Here is a 16,250-nt window from a genome sequence, read left to right as displayed (position 1 = left end):
ACTAGCTGCCTTCCCTCTAGTCTTACACTGCTAAATTAGGGAATCCGGGTTTCGATACCCATGGTGGGCAAAGCACATATAGCCCATTGTGTAGTTTTGTGCTTAATTACAAACAATTCGATATAAAACTCATTAAAATCCTAGCAGTATCGACTTTCTACATACACTCTATTTTTTTTTACTTATGAAAAAACATTGAATTTGATGTTCTACTTTGTAAAAACAAATGTTATTGGTTCGGTAATTTCTTCTCTTTTGGATCGAATTTCCAAATCCTTTCTAAAGCTCCCGTCAAACAATATATATATAAAATAACTGGAAAACTGGATTACCTATTAGGAAACCAGTGAAATAGAGACGTTATTGTAGAAGCGTAACAGGAAAAACAGTTGCGTTGAACCGAGATCTTCTTTCAGTATATATTTCATCTTCGAAACATTCTTGAGTATTGGAAATTACAACAACGGGATTTTACAAGTTTCAATAAATCCTATTTCTGTGAAATATGGTGAATCGAATCCCATTTTTATCCAAGTTTGTGAGTGTGTGTGTCTTGTAAATGAAAGAAAGAACTGTTAATTTTTTCACCACGAGATTCTATAAAAGACAGTTTTCTTTGTTTGTTTGTTCTTTGATGGAAGTAGCACGAAGATGAAATTAATTTTCAAAGTTTCCACCAACATAGTAGATTCAAATCTACGGATTGTTGTGCGTGTATTTATGCCTATGTTAAGTTCTGATAAAAACAAATGCAGTAAAACATTGAAGAACAATGAGGAAACATATAATAGTTTCAATATGTTTCAAACGAGTTAGAAAAGCTGCTTAAGATTTAGTTAAGTATTACACTATGTTTCAAATGAGTTGATAAACAGCTTTAGATTTAGTTTTATATTATATTATAACCTCATAAAAAGATTCTACGATCAGTTCTTAAGTAAATTCGGACTTGTAAATTGAATAATGGTAGAATAGTTCCATTATCTGACAGAAGAGGGAGACACTCTATGCACAATTTTCATCGCCGTTCATCCCTAAAGTTCAGTACATCCTATGTCAGTTGTATATAGGCCAAAAGTTTTAATTTTTATCCCAAAAGAAAGAGTTTTGTCTAATATTATTCGTTAAAAGGAACTACAATTTCCATTGTTGTAACATTCACAGAGTTTTACCCATCATTTGATTCGTGATATAAAAAAGAAAACGAATAAAAAAATCACAAAGCGCTTCACATACGTATTTTACAAAACAATCAGTTCTAACTGCCCTTTATTAGCTGAATAATAAGAACATCACTAGCCACACTAAACCGATGATCAGACAAGTTTTATCGAGTACTCAAAACAAAAACAAGACAATAAATCATGTTCTGATCTTCTGCCGAAAAAATCAAAAAGTACAGAAAGATATTCCAGAAGCAGAACCTATTCAAATCGGTTTCTCATTGAATTGCGTACACTTGTATTTTTCTATAAAATGTCATAATTAAAAATAAGTTGTCAAACACTTAAACGTTGTCATTTTAATATAATTCAGCTTTTAAACTCATCTGCAGATATTTATGTTTCTTTATGATTATAAATTTGTATCCCCCATATAGTTGGTCGACGATACGCGTGAGAGCTTATAACGGGATAAAGTGGGTTTCGATACCTGCGGTGGGTTTGTTTGTTTTGAATTTCGCGCAAAGCTACACGAGGACTATCTGAGCTAGCCGTTCTAGCGTTGTACGTCCGTAGACATACCGCTGTTTTTTTTTATTAAATACCTATCACAGATTTATGCACTGTATGTTTTTATAATGTAAAATTTTCAACAAAAACTTAACTTCTAGAATTTCGAGTGCAATAAGGAAGAAACATAACAAAATGCTTGTAGAACTACAAAATAATGAGTTAGAAAATATATTAACCAGAACACTTTCAACTAGATACTGAACTGAATATATTTCTTCAACGATTATAAGTACACAACTTCAGAAATTGTTGTTGTTTCACATGTAGGTAGGCCCCCAGTAGTCACCACCTGAGTCATACATTTATTACTTTATTAATCAGTATACCACAATGAAAATACTTTTCGAAGAGTTTTAACTACTTTTTTCAATAATTATATACTGTTTTACGATTTGTTAGAATTCCGAAGATATAGTGGAGAGGATCTGAAAAAACCTCGACTGACCTAATGTGGAAACACAGGTATCTGTAAAATTCTTAGTGGCTGTTATATTCTGTTGGACGGCAAAGAAAACATGCAGGGTCTATTAACTTTCTTCATTGAGTAACAATGAAAAGAGTGTTTGTCGCTCATGTGAAATGTATCATCATTTTATGTTTGTTTTTATCTATTTCTCTATTTAGTTCATAAGAAAAGAAATGTATATCTCTGAAGCCTTGAAAGATACTGAATGGGATGAGTTATTGGATTAATGTGTGTGTGTCTTTGTGTGTGAAATTTGATTACATTGTCCTTTGTGGTTTTCTAAGCTTTTAACTAGTACTTAAAGTTGGAACTTTTAATCAAAACGGAATCTTAGTGAGCTAATTGGAGAGAAGCAGGAGTCGGGCCTAGGGCTGCTGACTGACTCTCTCCTTCTGGACAGTAGTTAAAAATTAGATAAAGCTATAGTTGAACATTACACATCCTGGTCACCACCACATTGGAGAGAAGCAGGAGTCGGGCCTAGGGCTGCTGACTGACTCTCTCCTTCCGGACAGTAGTTAAAAATTAGATACCCCACCACCGCATTGGAGAGAAGCAGGAGTCAGGCCTAGGGCTGCTGACTGACTCTCTCCTTCCGGACAGTAGTTAAAAATTAGATACCCCACCACCACATTGGGGGAGCATTTGAGATTTTATTGACTCTTTATAGCGATTGAAAACAACAACAACATTTTAAAAATTAATAACATAATTTTCAATTCGCTAGGGAGAATGAACTTGGGTGGATCCGAGTGAAATTTGGGATGCACAGCCCACCCCAACACCCCCTAGCGCCAACCCTGACAGCACCTACCACCACAGGATTTTGTCTTTGTAAATTTGTACTTGGCCATTCTTTGTAGTAAATTTCAATTTATAGGTACTAAATTGATTGCTCCCTAGTGGCACAGCGATACGTAAGTCAGCTTATAACGCTAAAAACTGGGTTTCGATACCAGTGTAGCTCTGAGCTTACCAGCAAACAAATAGACTAAATTTATTTCAATTTCACTCTCACACAGATGCAAATAGAAGAACTTATTAAAATATTTTGGGCAGACGTACTGAAGAAAAGTAAAGGTTTCGTCTTATAGGGTCTATATATATATATATAAAGTCAAGTTATTTTGTTTAGGCATGTACTTATAGTCGAGTGTCAAACTGTTGATCGAGACGTAATACTGCTGGAAAAGGTACCCATTATTCAAATCGAAAACCCTTCTCAACTAAAAACGAAGAATTATATAAATTCTAAAAGATGAACTTTACATATTTCAACCGATTCCAAGATGATATTTAACACACGTGTTCTAACATATTCCATAGATAAGCTAATAATTATCAAAACTTGACTTAATAATCTTCAAACAATCTTATAACTTTTAAACATAAAAAATTGAATCAATATGTATATATATATACATATAGCACACATGAAAGGTATACAAGTATGAATTATGTGCACACTATTAATTATAAACTATGCTTTAAACAGAAAAAGAGTGTATAAACATCTACATTATAACAAAAATACACAACTGCAATACACAATTAATATTTAAGTAAATTCCAGTTAAATATAGCTAAAACGAATTATTATAAACCAGTCTTAGTAAAACTTTGATTATAAGTGCAAAGATATTCAAAATATAATGTGAAAATTGAACATTTATAGGGGTTATCCTCTATGCTAAAAAAGTGTTAAACTAGGCACAATAGATTATCACTCTTTCAATCAATCATTTCCTAGTTTGCCCCTAAAAAAAGAAAGGTCCACCTTTCAAAAACGCTTGGATTATTATGTATCGTGTTTCTATGATTTCTTGAACCTACGGGTTTTCCTAACATCACGAATCTTTCAAAAGTGTCACTTAGAGTTTAACCACTCGTTATTTAATTGTAGGAAAACAGAGAAAAGCGAAAATGTCAATAAAACTGGTATTATTTACAGTACTTATCAATTCGAGGGCTCATCATGCATTAAGTGTGAGTTTTTAGAGATTCAATAGAATTTGTTTTCATTTGTGTAATAGTTATATAATATATTTCATATGTAAATAATGCTTTTGATCCTGCATAAAAGATCCGAAAAAAACTGAAGATAAAGATTACCAGAATAACGTAAATATCTTAAGATACGCACAAACTAACATAGAAAGAAACCTCAGAGAAAGTACTTGCATAATCAAAATCAGACCCCTACGTATAAATAGAGATGATAAGCCAATCAACATGTCCTACTGGAAGACCTGTTTATCTTAAATATTCTAGCACGTATGACTTACCTTACCCCCTATCTCTTGATCTTATTTTTCAAAAATGAACTCGCCAATTAACGGTTGAAACTAAATACTTAATTCACGGACACTGTAGAATTTTACCCTGATGATGGTAACACGTTTACCGAAACTACTTGACTGTAAGCTCAATTAAATAATTTTACTTATCATTTTGTCAAAAAACGTCGTTTTTTGTAACTGTTACCTTAATTAGTTTTATATAGGCTTTTTAAACTTTTATCTAGAATTTCAGATGTTTTAATTAGAACGGTACCTTAGTACGTTAAACAGCCAAAATCTGCGCCGTTCAGATATATCTTTATTTAATTTTGAAATACTGACCAGAAGAAGGAAGATCTTTCGGCAGCACCCGTCGCCACAGGAGCTTATCAGGATGTTTGAACTGGATAACCTAAATAACTGTCACTTTTATAACGCAGTCAAAGCTGAACGTAAAAAGCGCGTTCAGCAATATCATGTAACGACCCCTGCCTATTTTGATCTACATTTTAACATGTTTTGGCTGTGTCTAACCAATACAACTTAGTCTTATATACTTTATAAAAAGAAACTTCGAATTTTCTCGAATATTTCTGGCAAAATATTCTAGTAAACTTTTCGCATTTATGTGAAAGTAAGATTTCAATCAATTTATAAGTTAAAGATATAAGTTAAAATTTACTAATAATATAAAACTGGCCAGACACAAATTTACGACAACCAAGTAAAAACGAAGAATTATAAAAGTTATAAAACATGACATATATATTTCAATAGTTTCAAAGCTGATACTAACAAGTAAGCCAACATTTACCAGAAGTTAGTCGTTACATACCTCAATATCTTCCAACAATGCAATAACTTTTAAACATAAGAAATTGCACTAATATAATGAAAGAATGGGCTTGACGCTTGCATGCAAGAAAACGTATAGAAGTATGAATTATTTGTATACTGTTAATTATAAAATATACGTTAAATAAAAAACACTATAACCAAAGAAAACAAGTCACAATGTTGGTTGTACACAATTAATTTTTAAATTTAACTTCGTTTAAATATCGCTATTACGAGCTGCTGTAAACCAATCCAATAAACCTTTGATTAAATACAAAAAAAATTGAAAGAGTTAAAATTTATAAAAGTTATCACAGTTGCAATAAATTACCATTTTCTATACTAAGGAGGTCTTAGAACATGCAGAACACACTTTGAGAAAAGGTCATTTATCGTTTTAACCACCTTTTATTTAATTGTAGGTTAATTCAAAAAGCAAAAAAAGTGAAGATGCGAATGAATATGTTATACTTTATTTATCAATTCGAGAGTTCGTCATGTGTGTTGGAATACATAAACAGTTTGTTTGTTTGAATTCTGCACAATGGGCTATCTGTGCTCTGCCCACTACAGATATCGAAACCCGGTTTCTAGCGTTGTAAGTCCGCAGACATACCGTTGTGCCACTGGGGGGGGGGCACATAAATAGTTAAATGTGAATTTTTAGAGAGTTTAGATAGAATATGGCATCATCAGGGTAATAGTAATATAATCTAGTTTTTATGTAATTAATGTCTTTGATCCTGCATTGAGATGATGCTTAAATGTAATACCAACTAGTTCATTCGACAATATAGATAATACTTAAACGTGATAGAATGCCGAAGAAAAGCTATCATAATCCTTCTATACGAGTTTGACAACTTGTATTATCTGGTAAAAAACTGAAAATATCAAATCCTTCTATGGCATAGTTATCCAATAAGAATTTATTCACTCTAACTGTTGGAAATTGTTCTGTCATTTGTATTGTTGTGTATACTCAAACTATCAATTGAAATGCAGTACCACAAAATCACATCTGATTTGATAAAGATAAACACAGTCAAAATATCTCTTTTGATTATGCAGTAATTATACTCTAAAGTATTAAAACTTTCCGAGTGTATTAATCCAGGGTAGATTAAGAATTTGGATTAGAGTTTCAATGTAAGCATCTTTAGAATTTACTTTCGTAAATTTTATATAAGATTGGGCAGATTTAAAGACCGTCGTCTTGAAAGATTGAGCAGTATGGGCATCTTTAAAGACCGGAATATACTGTCACATTTCTAGATATTATGAGCATATTTCATGGTTAAAAACAAAAATGGCTTGACTTCTTGTGAGAAGTTATGATAGTAGGAAGCGAAATTGACTGAACAGCTATAGATTACTTTCTATTTGTTTCAAAACAGTTCCCTTCCTGCTCAGAAGTTGTCTAAATTCTTCAATTTTTGTCTGAACAATTTTCATAGTGCTTTGTATTTTAGATTAGTACTATATTTCTAAATGACTATAGTCAGATTCTCTGTTACAGTTGTTCCATACATATATGTCTTGCCAAATAGAACATAGCAATAACGTAGACCAAGCACAAGAGACTATTAGTCATAAAAAGGTGGCAGTGTATTTCACGTCTAAAAATTAATCCCATTTTCTCATCAATTCAGCTCTGAACACGTACTTTTTGGCTTTCAAAATCTGGCTGAACACACCAGCACTGTGATATGCTATCATGTTTTATCGAAGGTGTCCAACTATTCGACTGTCTTTGGAGAAACGCTACAGCTGTCACTTAAAAAAACGCTAATGTTGAATATTGTATCATTTTTCTTAACTTACTAAGACAATTAGTGGCGATCTTGCACTTTTAAGACCTTGTTACACAGCATGCAATCAATTTAAGTATTATTAAATGTGTAGTTTGAGTAAAAAAAAAATTTTCAAATCTGTCGTTTGAATATATATAAATATTTTAATGCATTGTAGTAGTTGTTTCATGAATTCGTTTTCTGCTCACAACACTTTACCCAGAGCTATAGAATTTCATGAATATTTGCAGTTACGTTGTTAAGGATTGTTATTATTGGTAACCACTATCAAATTAGTAATGTTACTTTATTGTACCACCTGTATAAATAAGTTTTTATGAACAATTCATTTGGAATATCTCATAATTGCGAGTAATAATAGGAATGGTGTCAGTTTGTACTGACACAATTGTTGGAACCAACAGTTCAGATTATAGAAATTTACATCGTATCATTCGGTACTGAAAATCCCCCGATGGTACAGCGGTAAGTCCTCGGAGTTACAATGCTAAAATCAGGGGTTCGATTCTCTTCGGTAAACACAACAGATAGCTTGATGTGGCTTTGCTATAAGGAGACACACACAAACGGTACTGAAAACTTTGATATATAGTTTCTTCATTCTAAAATATACTGTAACATTATGGTGCAGGAAGGATAAACATCATAAAATGTCTAAACTTCAATAAAAGTAGTATTGTACTTAGAAAGGATAAAACAGTATTGTTTGTATAAATGTCCAAACCTCAAAATAAGTATTGTTTGTAGTTAAATTTACTGTGTTTAATAAATGTTATGTCTCTCTGTGTTTTATAAAAATAAAAGTCATAAGCTTAAAATTCTATATATATAAAAACCACATAGGATATTATCATCGAATTACACAAAGAAACATGTAGATAGTAATTCAAATACATAATTATTTTTCCAATGCTCTAAATACCGAAAAAGATAAGAAAGAAACACAAGTGGGGCAGCAAACACTCCTTCCATTGATATACCAGAGAAACTCCTTAGACTCAGTTTTATTTACCGTGAAACATACCAAAACAGATTCTCAGAATTTTGCAGATAAGGCTTCTTCCATTGTAAGTCAGGTAAGGTTTCTTTCCATTGTTTATACCGATATCTAACAAAACAGAAAACTCTACATTTAAGTATTGTACAGTTATTTAAAATTCTACATTTTCCAAATTATTTCTTTTTATTTATATAGATGATCCTTTTTTATAAATATATATATATATATATTTGGTTTAATTGCTAATATTGCTTAACTGTTAGTAGGAATGCACTACGTATAATATTCTATATTTTGTGTGCGCGTCTCCTATTCATGTACTAGATTCATTGTGGCTAAAAGTGTTTAATTATTTAAACCACCTTGTATTATTCAGTAGGTGAATAAATATGAATTTGTTTGAATTGAATTGTGTACACAAACAATGATCAGACACAAATAAACGGTAATAATGTAAAAACGAATAATTGGAAAATATGACACATACATATTTCATCAGTTTCAAAGCTCATAGTTAACACACGTGTACTGACATATTCCACACTTAAGCCAATAATAATTAGAAACTAATTATTACATAACTTAAAATCTTCAAACATTTAAACGTAGAACAATACCATTAAAATGGAAAAGGCGGGATGTAAAGTTATACTGTATCCATGACAACTTACACATGTAAGAATTATATGAATACTATTAATTGTAAAGTGTTCAATAAACAAAAAATAATTGCATAAATAATTACTTCTAATTACATATACTATAACCAAATGATAATACACAAATAAGTTTCTTTATAAATTTCAGTTAAATATAAATATTACTAATTATTGTAAACTAATCCTGGCGCAAAAGTTTAATTATAAATATGAAAAAATAGTTCGAAATTATGGTTATGACTAGCAGCCTCCACGACCACGTTTATCTAATTATTAATTAGTAACTTTGTAAAAAAAGTAATCAGTATCTATATTAAAACATTAATAATTAATAAGTACACTTAAGTGTGTGTTATTCACCATGCCAACGATTTACACCCGATCATCATGTCCTTACAGTAAGTGTTTAATTCAAAATGGAATATGAAAGAGTAAGAATCTACAGGGATAAAACATGATTACAATACTTCGTCATCTTCGACGTTAAGAAAGTGTTAGTTGTAAATTCGTTAATAATTCCCAAAGTCCTCCTTATAATTTAAATTAGATCCAAAGTTACTTCATAACTACGCATTATGTATTTATAGGTTAAACACCCTTTATTTGAGATATTAAGAGTGAAAAACACAAAAACCGAAGTTTTTGTTGTTGTTGTTGTTTTTGGTTTTTGGCACAACGAAAGGTAAAATATTTATTCTTACTTAAAGCCGACTAGTTTCGGTAACACAATTACCATCATACCCAGCATTGGATATATTTACATTGCTAGTTTGGCCCAAACGAGACAGCTTTTTTCGTTTGCTAGAGGAAAGGTCAACACTACCCACCGCCAACTCTTGGGCTGCTCTTTACCGACGAATAATTTCATTAACCATCGCATTATAACATCCTCATAGCTAAAAGGGAAGGGATTTGTTTAGTGACGGGATCCGAACCCGCTACCTGCCCATTACGAATAGGGTGCTCTAACCATCGGACCATGCCAAGCCTAAGAAATGACTTTTGATAGCTGAACTATTTTTACCAGAAAGCCATTCATTTTAACATTGCATAATTGAATGGTGTGTGCACTGTAAATAGTTTGTGGTAAAGTGAATCTTTAACTATTAGTTAAGAAGCTATGTTTTTTTATGTATCAAACAATATTTGATATTTTCCACCTGAATGGCAGCTTATGTGCACGAGGCCTAAACGCCCATTATTCGGGTGTAGCCGTTCTTAATATTGGTCAATTAACTACAGAAAAAGAGACCAGCCAATAACATATAACACTATAAGGGTTTTGCCCAGTTTATTGATTATAACAATGGAGCTGATTGTCGCTTTTGGAACGCAATCATAGTTGAAAGTGCTGAGTGTATTCAACTGCATAGCGTCTCCAACCCCAGATCCTTCTTCCGCACCCCGATACATAATGACTAGGTCACTTCCGGCCTAATCTTTGAAATACTTGGCCCATTTTATTCTGTTAATGCATCTTAACCCGAAGAAGTTAATGTGCCTTGATAAAGTAAATGATCTTTAAAAATCTAAAGTCATTTAATTTATACGAATTTGTTGTTGTCATTTTAATGCCAAGCTACACAATGAACTATTTGCGCTTGTCTACCGATGGGAATTGAACCCAGGATTTTAATATAGTAAGTTCGAAAAATTACCGTTGCAAATGATTTTTGATATGAGTATTATGTATATTTTTAAGGGAGGTATTCTAAGTTACGCCAAAACTGTGACTAATCTATTTGCATATTAGCAAATTTGGGTAATTGTTTTTAAAAAAGATTGATCCACTTTTTTAACTCATGCACGACTGTCTATCATTACAAATCAAATGATACTATAATATATATTGTTGCGTCAGCGAGGTCACGTGACTAGTGTCACGCCACCTGCTTTCTAGAACTATCCCGTTCCTTCGGGAGTGCTCTAGCATTTACTAGATTGGGGGGGGGGGGGGTCTGGTATATATAAGATGGTCATGGCGTAACAGAACAATATGTGTGTAGGTAGTGAGTAATTGAACTGCAGTCAGAAAGTATTGTTGAAGTTAACGTTCGTTGATATAGCGTTTGCTATAGAGCGACTGTTGAATTTAAGTGTATCGGTAAAGTTATATTCAGAAAGAATAAACCAGTTTTATTAAGAAAGGACTTGTGTCACTAAAGTTTCGTCGGAACGAAGTTACGGAAAATCAATTAACGACTGGAGGCGTAACAATATATATAATAATATATAAATTGTTGCTGTTAATCAATGTTGCACAATGAGATATTTGCAGTGCCCAGTACAGGGATAAAACCAATAATTTTACAGGTATAACCTCTCAAGCTTATCACTGAGCCATTGGAATAATAAATTATTAGTAATATATCATAAGGGTACAAACGGAATATATTTTGTGCATTAACAATGAGTTGTATAAACAGAAACAAAATAATTATGTTAAGAACTGGAGCGCTTCGGTTCCAGACTCATTCTGAATAAATAAATATACGTTAATAAACCATAGATTATAATGTATTTTTGAAACACAAAGTAGAAAGAAAACTTCGTGCCACGTGTAGTAACCAAATTTGTTTTTTACTTACCAAATGCATGGCCAGTCGATTAGGGCGATCGACTCTCAAGCTGAGGGTCGCGGGTTCAAATCCTCGTTCCAACAAACATGCTCGCCCTTTCAGCCGTGGGGGCGTTATAATGTGACGGTCAATCCCACTATTCGTTAGTTAAAGAGTAGGCCTCGTGTAGCTTTGCGCGAAATTCAAAACAAACAAACAAAGAGTTATTCTGTCAAATCATTTAGTAGAGACAAATGACAATACCAGAAATCGGAAAACGACAAACATTACATTCAGGAATTTAATGTTTATGATGTAGTTCTTTCCTTTTTTTATTTATTGAATATGTAACTTTGCTTTTCAGAACCAATACGTGTGGTGAGAAGAGGTAGCCCATTTTGTGGTTTGTGCTTAATTAACAACCAAACCAATTTTGATAATTAAAACAACAAAAAAACAACATCGGTACAAATGTATAAAGAATGATTCACTCAAATGTTAAAGCCCCCCCCCCCCACAGTGGAACTGCGGTATGTCTGCGTACTTACAACGCTAGATATAGGATTTCGATTCCCGTGGTGGACAAAGCACAGATAGCCCATTGTGTAGCTTTGTGCTTAACTACAGACGAATGTTAAAAAAACAAACAGCTAAAACAATCGCCCATCTTTTCTTGAGTTTACCTACTTCAGGTATTTTAATTTACATGATGACAAATCTGAGAATTGTATAATTTTTTATATATACTGTTTCTTCATCACAACAGAAACAGATAAATGTACTAAATATTTTATTTTCATGACATGTACGTTGTTGTGTTTTTATTTTCAGAAATACTTTGTTTTTCGTTTTGTATCGTTTTTACTGACTGTTGGTAAATCAATATTGTAATTAATTTATATACGTGAATTATCCAGTTTGGTTTAACTCGTAAGAAAATACCAGTGGCACACTAACAAATAATATACTGTAGATACAAAACATACAAAATACAAGTTAAATTGTTTGCTATTTACTACAAAATCATAAGTTATACAAATGATAAGAACGTTTTATCTAATAGCCATTCCGGCAAACTATTGGGAGGGGGGGCAATGAAATTCGCTTCCAATTTAATTTTTGGGGAAGTACTTGTCCCCCCCCCCCTCTCCCGGTTCCGAAGAGTTTCGTGATCCTGCTTCTTGGAAACCGGTTTGTGAGGTAGCAAAGTTATACAGCAGCAAGTGGATATCCATTGAAATTGTTGTTTTACTTATTTTTCTGTAATTTACCATTACATTCAGGATTAATGATACATTTAAACTCTAACCTTCTCAGTAAAATTAACTAAAACGCAATGTAAACGGTTGTAATAAGTAGGATTTTCTTTCTTTTTCCTTGAAAATCCTCGAAAAATTTCCTTCGCAAATTTTACATTGTAACGTCAAAGGTATCTGCAATGCTATAAGTTGAACAAAATATTTTTAACCGCGGCTCTGAGTTTTTTTGTTTGTTTTCAATTACAAACTTTTAGCTCATAGCTCCGTTATCTCTTGGCCGATTTGAGATTACAGTTTTGGGCCCAGGAGATCAAACCCTTTCGACTGACGTATTTGACCACGCCCAAAGTCTCATAGATTAATTTACACTATTCCTGCCTAAAATAATTTCAATTTGAGGGTAGTCTGGTGGTGATCCTGATGAGTAATAAAATATAATCGGATATATGCGCACCACACACTTGTTATTGCTGGCGCACAAAATATATATAAAGACGAAATGTGTGTTTGTTTGAATCCTAACTCCTCCGAGCCTATTGGGCCAATCTCAAACAACCTTGGCAGGTTTACACTTCAGACAATGTTGGATATTCTAAAGAGATTCAAGGTCAAAGTATGAAAGTTGCTGGAGATTGTTTCTCAAACAACCATGCTTTTCTCATGGTCAATGAGGTGTAGGGTGTTCAAGGGTGGGATAACCGCAAAATCTATATTTGTTGATATATGGAAAGCAAACTGCAAATGTTGTTTATGAAGTTTTGTTATAATTTTAAAATTTTGAGATAAAGTTTATGTTCAAGTTATTACTTTGAAATATATGCTTGCTGTTAAACTTATATTGTTTTAATTAAGTTTAAACATTCCCTGTACATAATAAAAATGAAAGAAAAAAGGGTCTCTAATTTTGATTCAAGAATTGCGTATTTAAACATTTATTAAAAAAAAACATTTCCACATTTGATAACTATTTCCAACTGTTGCCAAATTCACAACAGATAATTCGTCTCATCTCTTCAAAATCAGCTTTTTTGGAAATTTCGAACCAAAGTCTCATTATTCCTTATCTCCATATACAGCAGAACATCAAATCACTTGCACCAGATGTTCCCCATTCTCTACCCTATCAGCCATTCCTTTGCTAGATATTAACAATAAATCTAAAATATCATTGTTCTTAACAGATTCCTTAACCAATTGTTGAAGAAAACCACCCTAAAGAGTTTCTAGAAACCCATCTTCTTCATGATTTGACTCTAACATTTGTGGGAGACAAAAATAGGTCTGAAATGATGTTTTACACATTCCTCTGATTTGAAAACAAAAAATGGAAACTTAAGAAGAATTTGAAAAAAAATCTGCTTTTAACGTGGTTTTTATCAAAAATGCTGGATCTGTTTAATTATTTTTCATTTGAAGGTATTGATAACAGACATAATCTGTACTATGTACTATAATACATTGCATCTAAATATTATTATATACTAATTGGAGTACCCGTCCGTTGGACTGGTGAAATAAAAACTCGTTTGCAACAAAGAATAGGAAATTGTGTTTCTATGTTTTTTCTTAACATAATAAACATTAAGAGTGCAATAAAAATACATAAAGGTACCAATACTGAAAAGAAAGACATAGAAAGAATTATATCAATATGAAATTGGATGATGGGTGTCCAAACCCCCCAAGTTATTCATGACCTTCTTCATGTCATCCTGTATCACTGTGTCAAGTTTGGTGTTGAATGATCAAGAAATGTGGATAGGTATAAGGAACAGACATAAAATGATAGATATACGACCGTGTATTATATTTCCCGGACACACACACACTTTGCTTTACATAGTAGATGCTGCATCAAATACAATTTCATTTCCTTAACCCTGTATTCCTGAAAACACACACAAAAAAAAACACTATACTTGATGTAAGATGGTATGGCAATATAACTTATTTTCACAGAGATATTATTATCAAATAATAACAATTTCATTTGCTATTTTAGTTATATTGAGAAAGTGGCGCCATCTAGTCAACTTAACTAATATAAAACGTATAGTAATTTACAGTATAGTAACAGTATCTTTGGCCCGGCATGACCTGGTGGATAAGGCGCTCGACTCGCAATCTGAGGGTCGCAGGTTCGAATCCAAGTCCCACCAAACATGCTCGTCCTTTCAAAGAGGGAAGGCTGTCAAGTGGGTTGCATCCTTGACGTAAGAAACAGCTTTAGAAACGATGGCAGAGCAAGATCTGCCATCGGCTCAACGGTCCGCAAGGACTATGGGAAAAAACAGAAAAAAACAGTACTTTATGACAGTCCTTTACAAACAAAAAGAAAGGAAGAAGTCTAGCCATTGCCGTTCCCGTATTGTGAATACAAATATTCGTGGTTCGCAACCCGCAAAAACGCATTCTACACTTTAGAGTGTGGGCTGTAAAAATCACAGGCATATGCCATTGTTATATCAGATAAGAGTAACCTAATAGTTGGTGGTTGGTGTTGTTGACTAACTGCCAAACTAATGTGCAGACATTTAGTATATAAGCCTAGGCAAATTGTAAAATGCAGAACAAGTGACCGTATTTTACTATTTGCGAAGGCACCTGATATTTGCCTAAATTACTAATCCCCTGCGATTAATCCATTATTACAGACATCACATGAAAGCTGCTTTTGTAATAGTAGACAACATGTCTGCTTACTTCAGACTTTGGCGCAAATCTACACAAGGACTATCTGCGCATAGCCATCCCTCATTTTAAACTGATAGATTAGTGGTATGGCAGTCTGTCAATAAAACCCACCTCTAACTCTTTACCTACTCTTGTCTCACCAAATAGTGAGATTCGACAGTCACTTTTATAACTCACCTGTAGCTCCAAAGCGCGAACAGCGTTTTCTTGACAACGAGACGCGAACCATGAGTCCTATGATTCACAGTCCGGGTACGCTAACAATAAGACCACGCTCGGTACCAAGGTTGCAAGGCTTACAATAACATATCTTTGTTACGTATAAAACCTAACTTAATAAGAGAGAACAATTATATAGGATTCTTTATATTTGTTTGTTTGTTTTGGAATTAACCACAAAGCTACACAATGGGCTCTCTGTGCTCTGCCCACCACGGGTATCGAAACCCGGTTTCTAGCTTTGTAAGTCTGTCCGCAGACATGCCGCTGTGCCACTGGGGTTCGATTCTTTATATATATATATTTTTTAAATGAATGTTTTAATCAACAAAATCGATGCTATCAAACAACTTAAAATATATTACATTTTGATTTTTTTGACATTAACCATTTTATATGAAATCTATAAACTCTCATCATATATAACGATATTTTCCAATGTTAAAATTACTGATGGATTTTTGTCATTTATAGGTACTTCGTTTATATATATATATATATATAGTTTGTAATTCGTTTCTCCGTGATTTGCAACACTTAACCTGGAAGGTCTTGTAATGGTTACCACATACTCGTAAATAGTTAAGGTACAGTATATATAGGTACAGTAGTAGTACAGTGGTACAGCGGTATGACTTCGGACTTACAACACTAGAAACCGGGTTTCGATACCCGTAGTAGGCTGCGCACCCACAGCCCGTTGTGTACCTCCATGCTTAATTAGAAACA

The 16,250-nt window shown here is 33.0% G+C and overlaps 1 long non-coding RNA gene across 1 annotated transcript in view; it reads right to left on the bottom strand.

The window, feature by feature from the left end:
- Positions 1-2,133: 2,133 nt before the first annotated feature.
- LOC111085984 overlaps positions 2,134-16,250 on the bottom strand; it is a 21,932-nt gene continuing 7,815 nt past the window's right edge. The window contains exons 2-3 of the long non-coding RNA XR_002610752.1: positions 13,928-13,939; positions 2,134-2,212 (exon numbers count right to left, since the gene is read on the bottom strand). This is a non-coding gene — a long non-coding RNA (uncharacterized LOC111085984). The remainder of the gene's footprint in view (positions 2,213-13,927; positions 13,940-16,250) is intronic.

Source organism: Limulus polyphemus, unplaced genomic scaffold, assembly GCF_000517525.1.
Source record: "Limulus polyphemus unplaced genomic scaffold, Limulus_polyphemus-2.1.2 Scaffold760, whole genome shotgun sequence".
NCBI lineage: Eukaryota > Metazoa > Arthropoda > Merostomata > Xiphosura > Limulidae > Limulus > Limulus polyphemus.
The sequence above is the reverse complement of the archived record's forward strand: the minus strand, read 5'-3'. Positions and strand labels throughout refer to the sequence as shown.